Source organism: Protobothrops mucrosquamatus, unplaced genomic scaffold, assembly GCF_001527695.2.
Source record: "Protobothrops mucrosquamatus isolate PMUCROS unplaced genomic scaffold, P.Mucros_1.0 scaffold983, whole genome shotgun sequence".
NCBI lineage: Eukaryota > Metazoa > Chordata > Lepidosauria > Squamata > Viperidae > Protobothrops > Protobothrops mucrosquamatus.
The window spans coordinates 92,327-100,332 of record NW_015387223.1 but is presented as its reverse complement, the minus strand read 5'-3'; positions in this window follow the sequence as shown (position 1 = coordinate 100,332).

Here is an 8,006-nt window from a genome sequence, read left to right as displayed (position 1 = left end):
AGCTGCTGTCTCTTCTGCATCTGGAGCTGGCCGACACCTTCTTCTTTCTCCTTTCTCTCTGGGCCAAGTAGGGCATCACAGAAAAACTGAACAATGGAAAAACAAAGTTGGAAGGGATCTTGGAGGTTTTTGTCCAATCCCCTACTCAAGCAGGAAACCTTATACCATTGTCCAATCTCTTCTTGAAGAACATGGCTGCCCAGCTTGTAAGCTACTCCTCAAGGGCCTCTTCACCTATGGGCCAGGGCTGAATTGTTTGGTCCCATTAAAAACAAAGGCAATTCATCAAGCTAACTTCACTTCCCCCCCAAGAAGGTAAATGTTACTGTCCTTCCAAAATAAAGAACATATGTCATGAGATGTTTTTTCAAACAAAAATCATAAATATGCACTAAGCCATTTCAATGCCCCTCAAATATCTTATAATAATTTTCTATGACCAGATATTAAAAGTTTCCTGGCCTGGTAAGGAAAATCTAGAAGACTGCTGAGTATTTGTCATGACAGCTGAAGGCCTAATATAGCCATATATGTTAGCCATTTTTCAGAGATGAATGCATTGTATAGTTTTGTACTGAACTCCCATCCAAATTAAGGAGAACAAGCTTTACTGTTTTATGAGCAACTGCAGGTACTTAGAATCTATTCAGAATATTCTAACAGTACATGTACTAGTTAGCAAGCTCATTATTAAATACTGGGCTTCAGGCAGCATGTTTTTCAAATAGCTTAATTTTTAATAGTAATATTAAGTCCAGGATATATACAACTCAAAAAGTAAATTAAGTCACTCCCCAAATGTCTTCTACTGCACCGACTCACTCCCTAGGATACCCCTCCCCAACTCTTCCCCAACAAGAGGCAAAACAAAGGGAAACCATTTTGGAGAAAATTCTGGGGTGGGGGTGTGGAGGAAGAGAAAAGCAAAAGCTAACTGGATCCTAAAGAATGGAGTCTGCCTCTTCTGTGGTTGCTTTTTCTCCCCTGCTGTGCCCTGACCATAGAACCCTCTAATCTATTTATTTCAATCCACTTCATCCTCTCTCATGCTTTTGTTGACCACGAATCTTTTATAAGCCCCTTCCCCTCTTGTTTGAGGTCCCTGTTGTGGCTTGAATTACAATGGATAAAACAGGATTACACCAACCTGATCCTATTAAACCCTGCCAACTGATCTGCACTGACCTCCGCACAGCACTCTTCACAAACTTACTGAAAACTTTTCTCCAGTCATGTATGCACAGAGAAGTGGGAAACCCAAAACTGAGATGAAGCTGATAAAAGCCAACAGTGATGGAGATTTCTTTTTCATGCCAGTGTAAGAAGTTTTTCATTCTTAGTAAGATATTCTTCCAATTGATGCATCTTTATTTATGCTTGTCTACACTGAATAATCTCATTCCTGTCAGTGTGGCTAGGTTGTAAGACAGTGAGCAAGTTACTGACCAAAGAGTCTTAGCTTAGTTAATGAGATATTATTTTGGAATTTTCTTTCCCCCTCCAAATGCCAGTTTAAAGTATGAATTTGGTGTATGTCCAAATTAAATGATTAAAGCTATTGGTTATATAGACAAATTAAATGATTACAGCTATTGGTTATATAATGTGATTGCAGGATATTTCTGTCCACTTCAGTGTGGAGTAAGGCTGCTCTCATTCTCTGGTATCATCCCACACAATCCAAGGTTTCCCTGGGTAATGTATTATTTATTGATTGATTTAAAATATTTACAGTAAATATATTGCCTGTATACACTTGACACCAAGGATTGTAGAATACAAAAGAATTATTACAGATTATGTTAAAATGTTTTAAGATGAAGCAATATTAACACACTATTTAACCACATCACCAAATGTCAAGGGAAATTTAAAAAAAATCTCTTTAGCATGAACTAAAATGTAGCAAAGGAGATGCATATTTATTTTCTAGAGGAAAGATAAGATTCCAGAGAGTGAATGATACTACAGCAAAGAAAAATTCCTTATCTGTGTTAAGGAAAATATTTTCTGATGATTATTTTACTTCATTATTCTAAGAATGTACATATATAGATTAAGAATGTGCAGTATATGGCTGCCCAAGTCAAATACTGTGCTTTTGGGCAATTTAAAACAGCCAAAGAAAATAAGCAAAAGAACGGTTCAAATTAAAAGGCATTTTCTCCAAATGAAAACCCCATTCAACCAAACCCAATGTCCCAGAAGGTAACCAAGTTTTTAAAGTCTTTCTGAAGAACAACAAGGCTGGAACCAGCTATATTTTAAGGGAAATTAAAAAGCAGTTGCTATGTCACCAAGAGACTCAGGAGGTCCCATAGGAAGCATTGTTTAGAGGAAAGAATCAAATTATTATTTGAGTGTGCATGATGGGCAGATATTACTGTGTCACAAAAAAACTCAATCCTGCATCCTATAGGGGTTTATAGGTGATAACTAGATATCAGTTGCACTGGCGGATGTAGGGAGCCAGGGCAGTCACAAAGTAATGGTATGATATATTATGTCAGCATAACAAAGTACAGTCATAACTACTTAGGCCTCTGCATTCTAAAACAATTCTAGCTTTCAGATGGTCAGCTCTTTGTAGAGCATAGAGCAGAAACCCAGTCAGGAGGTGACTCTGGTGTAAGTGATAGTAAGCAGGGCCTACCAAACCAGGTACAGGCATAGAAGACAAAGTTGTTTAAAGGTCATCTTAGCCTAAGAATATGCAACCTTGTCCATGAGCAAAGATGGAAAATCTCCAGGTTTTGGCACATAGGGCCCCTCAAACCCATAGTTACTTAGTCTTGCTGGAGTTGAGCCAAAACTTGTTCTTCTCCATCTAGACCCTCAGGCACTGGAATAGAGTTTTGACAGCTTCATTTATTTGGCCAAGGATTAGCAAACAGCTGACCAAATCTAAGTGGGAGAAAGATTCCTCTTGATTATTTTTAAAATCTAAGACAGTATATAGATTAATAAAGGTAGCTACACATTTGAATCAAGTTCATCTCCTAATGTAGTTCAGTAAGATTATTGAAATATTTTTGTCATTGATTCAGTTCCAAAACCAAATTTGAGTCTAAATCAAAATGAATCTGAACCAGTAACCAGAGCATCAATCCTCACCTTATATATTTCATATATATACTCTCTCCAAAAGCTATGTAAGCAAAAGTCTAAATGCTTTTAAACCTACAGGAGCTTGTAAATTTGTAGAGGAGCTTAAGGAGCTTGCTCCAGAGACAAGACTCCTTTCCCTTAATGTGTACATATATATTCTTTGCTTTGTAGTATTTCCGAGAGAGAGAGAGGGGGGGGGAAGGGGGAGGGGGAGAGGGAGAGGGAGAGGGAGAGGGAGAGGGAGAGAGAGAGAGAGAGAGAGAGAGAGAGAGAGAGAGAGAGAGAGAGGGAAGATTAAATAAAACCATAAAACATTTTTGTTTGGCACACTCTTGAGGATGCATAAATTGAATTCTGTTAGATATCTGCACTGTAAACAAATGGGCAAGTGCAATTTGAGATGAACAAAATGAAACTTCATTAAGAGGTGCATCACATATGCAATGCCATACGGTACTATGTCAAACAATACATCTTCAACATATAATTCAGTCCAAGCAAGATCTAATAGAAGAAGGTAATTTCCACTGTCATGATGTGGAAGCCTGATTTCAAGATACCATTCATAAACGGATAAAATTGGACCTCATGCAGTTTCAGTCAAAAAATTCCTTATGGTAGTTATCACATTCTCAAGTAGAATGGTTGAAATGTAAGATACTAAATTGAAAAGATGACAGAAGATTTTTGCTCAGCCAATTATTGCTTTTGGAAATTATACTGCCGTTGAAAAGCTACATTGAAAGTTTCTTCTGTAGATTTAAAGTAGGAGTGAGCCACTGTGGCTGTCAAACATAATTTCTATTATCTCTTGTAATTATCCATGTTGGCTGTTTCCAGCAGTCAATTCTAGCATCTTCTATACAAGCATTGGTGTGTCAATTGAGTGGTAATGTGAACAGACTATATATTGTCTTAGTAAAGATTGAGTAATGTTAGAAAATGCTATGTGTTACTAGTAGGGAAATGGTCTAGATTTAAATGGAGTTGGAATTTAAAAAATCTGCATTGCCTATACTTGTCTTAAAACATATGAACAGACCAGAAGACAAAAAAAAAATGTTGAAGCAATTATTTCAGAGTAATGTAAACAGAGTAGGAGAAAGACATTTTAACTAGATGGGGTGCATATCTCTGGAGAGCTGGAAGGATTGCCACTAACAATGCTGTTTATGGAGCAGTCATACAACATAGGAAGAACAAGGATTTTCAGTCACTTCCATTTTTCCATTTTTGAGGATTTTGTGAAGTTGTTGTCATGCCATCTGTTGTCAAAGCAAGAACATTTGTTTGAAGTTTATTCTAGGCTTATTGTTTATTCTCAAACAATGGCAAATTCTTCCATTAATTCTTGGCCATTGATTTTTAGTGGCATGATAAAGAGAAGTGATCTAGGGGCTACTGATAAGAGCAGGACACCCCCTCCTCACCCCAAAGAGAAAATATCTTGGCAAACACAGGAAACCCAATACAAACTAGTTTATTTAGCCTGAGGCTAAATAAACAAACACTTAATACACACTGGCTACAAGGAATGCAGAACCAGCTAATAGCAATTAGGACTGACAGGATTAGAATAGAAAAACCAAAAGGTACACAACAATAAAATAATTAACACCGGATGCCTCCTAGAGTAAAAATTAACACCTTTTAGACAGAATTGAAAAGGAAGTTAACCCAACAGTACACACTGACCAACAAATCAGAAAAGACAAATTTAAACTCACCAATCAGAAATGACAATTTTGGAAACCATGAAAGGGTATAAGAATTCATGTTTGAGGACCATTCTGTCTAGCTAGCCGGGGATTCATCCTGAATCCCCGGCTCAACTTTAATCTCCGTGATTAAACCTCTCTTTCCAGTAGCTGGCTTCACGTTCTATTTGTTCTCCTCTGCACTGCTTGGGAGAATCCCAGCTGGAAGAGCCTGAATGGGGGAATTCCTCCCAACAATTACCTGGCAACCACGAAGGGACTTCCAGCTCACCCAGCCACCGGACCGAGTCCGGAAGAGCCATCACCGAGCCGGCAGCGGATCCTTGTTCCACGGGGAAGTCTCCACAGACCCTGCCCCATTGGCAACGGGTATTAAAGGGAGTTTTTGAGTCTTGTGCTCAAACAGCTACCTGGAAAGAGAGTAAGTGCCGCCAAATTTAAATTCCTAGATTCAAAGGGTCCGAAGAACGAAAGGAAGAGTGTGTGGATGTATGTATGGGGCACTCTCCTCTGAAAATCAGCTGAATCTCACCCCCTTTGTATGTCCTCCAGCCGCACCCCGGCCTGAGAAAGGGGAGAGCTGAGCAGGCAGTAAAAGTGTAGTAAAATCTTTTGTATTGGTAGATCAGACCCCTTTCGGAAACTTTACACTAGGTAGACCAGATCCCTTTCGGAAACTTTTTACATTAGGTCAGTGGTTCTCAACCTGTGGGTCGGGACCTTATTTGGGGTCGATCGACCATTTCATGGGGGTCGCCAAGCAAGGCTGTCCGCCATTTTTTTTGTCTGCCATTTTTTTTGTCCGCCATTTTTTCCCCTTTTCCAGTGGGTGCCTTACCTCCCTTGGGCTGGGCCAGCTGGTGGTCAGCCTGCTCCGTCTCTGCCGCTTGCCAGATACGCCTCGGCCGGCGCAGGGGGCGGAACCACGCATGGGCAGGGAAAGTCCTCGACTTACGACCGGTTGGGTAGTCCTCGACTTACGACCGGTTTAGTCGACTTACGACCGGTTTAGTCCTCGACTTACGACCGGTTGGGGTCGCGGCATTAAAAAGGTTGAGAACCACTGCATTAGGTAGACTGGACATCTCTCGGAAACTTTACATTAGGTAGACCGGAAACCGTTTCATTGGTAGACCAGAACCCCTTCTGCCAGTAATTTTTAAGCAAAAGCCCCAAGTTAGGAAATTAAGCCCCGGGCTAGGAGCATCCCTTACCTCTGGAAAGCAAGCAGAGGTCCTCCCGGACATTTGAAGTCCGCAAACAGTGGTGGTGAAAAGTGAAGGGAAAGCCAGTAAGAGAATGCCACATACCTTCTGCAGGGGAGCAGAAGAGTCCTTGACAGGTACTCTGTGAGGAATCCAGAGTCCTCCGTGGGTCCCTTTTTGACCCAAAACCGTGGTGGTAGGCGGAAGTCTCATTAGGAGGCTTCAGTGCGCCAGACCCGATAGAACCAAAGTGAACCCCTGCATCAGGAATAAGGGAATCATGGGAGGTTTTGGTTCAAGGGTCAAGATAGGCTCCCCAGTGAAAAGCTTGCTTGAAGCCTGGGACAGGAATCAGCTACCCGTCCAGGCAGGTATGAAAAAGAAACAGTTAAAGGAATTATGTAAAAAATGGGCTTTGCTTAAAAATGAGTGCGGAAAACAGATTTGGTCAGAAGGTGGCACATTTGAATTCAAAACACTGAAAGCACTTAGATCCAGAATAGAATTAACAAATACCTTCCAAAGGATAAAGCAAACTCTAGCCTCAACCCCTGCCCTGGGTCTCCCTATTACAGAAAACCTTTTTTTCCTTTTTGTCCACGAATATAAGGGTGTGGGTTCAGGGGTGCTGGCACAGAGATTTGGTCCAAGACTCAGACCAGTAGCCTATTACTCTTTCCAATTGGACCCAGTAGCCAGAGGAACTGTTCCATGCTTAAGAGCCGTGGCTGCCACCGTAGAACTAGTTAAACGAGCAGTCTGGGGGCTTTCCCTTGCAGTCTTTTAGCAGCTGTGCAGATTGGACAGCTGGCCACATAGCTCTCAATGTCCTTTTTCATAGATGGCCACCAGAACTCTCTTCACTAGATGCAGCATTTTCATGAAACCAAAGTGACTCGCCGGTTTCATGTCATGGCAGAGTTGCATAAACATGATCCTCTAGGCTTTGGGGATGTACAACTTCTCTCCCACCCATGGCAAGCCGTCAGTGATAGTGCATAAGTTTTTGTGGCTCTGGAACCATTCATCGGTTTCTAGAGCCTTCCTGAATTCTATCCCTGCTTGGCTGGCTATTGGCTACTTTAGTTTTGCTTGAGCTCTTGTGGTTACTTGTGCTGCCAGCTGCGCTTCTGGCATGAGCGGCTTGATGATGGTTGGCCAGGAGCTATTGTACTGGGGCATGCGGGATAGGGCGTCTGCCAGGAAATTCCTTCCCCCTGGCAAGTGTTTGATTTTGAATGTAAACTGGTGGAAGTGTTGTGACCACTGGACTTGTTTAGGGCTGAGTTTTCTGGGCGTTTTTAGTGCTGCCAAGTTCTTATGGTCCATCCAGACCTGGAATGGGATTTTGTTCCCTTCCAGGAAGTGCCGCCAGGTGAGGAGTGCCTACCTCACAGCATATGCCTCTTTTTCCCACACCACCCAACATTGCTCTGTGTGAGAGAGCTTTCTGGACGTGTAGGCACAGGATTGCAGCTGCCCCTTGTTGTTTTCCTGCAGCAATACTGCCCGTACTGCCATGTCACTTGCATTGGCTTGGATTACAAACAGCTTCTCTGGGTCGGGGTGCTTTAGGACCGGCTCGGCCGAAAAAAGCCTTTTTAGTCTTTTGAATGTGGCTTGATATTCCATCGTCCAGGTTAGTGGCTGATTAGGTCTTACTGAGCCCCTCCTTTCATTCTTAATAAGTTCATGATAGATAGGGCTATCTGGGTGAACAAAGGGATGAACTGACGGTAGAAGTTAGCGAACCCCAGGAAGCTTCGTAGTTGCTTTCTTGTTCAGGGTGGTGCCCACTCTAGCACTGCCTGGATCTTCTTGGGGTCCATCTCTATGCCTTCGGTTGATATGCGGTAGCCCAAATAGTCAATTCTCTGTTTGTGAAACTCGCATTTGGACAATTTTGCATAGAGGTTGTCTGCTCTCAATTTTTTCAAGACTGCTCTGACTAATGTTATGTGCTCCTCTTTAGTCT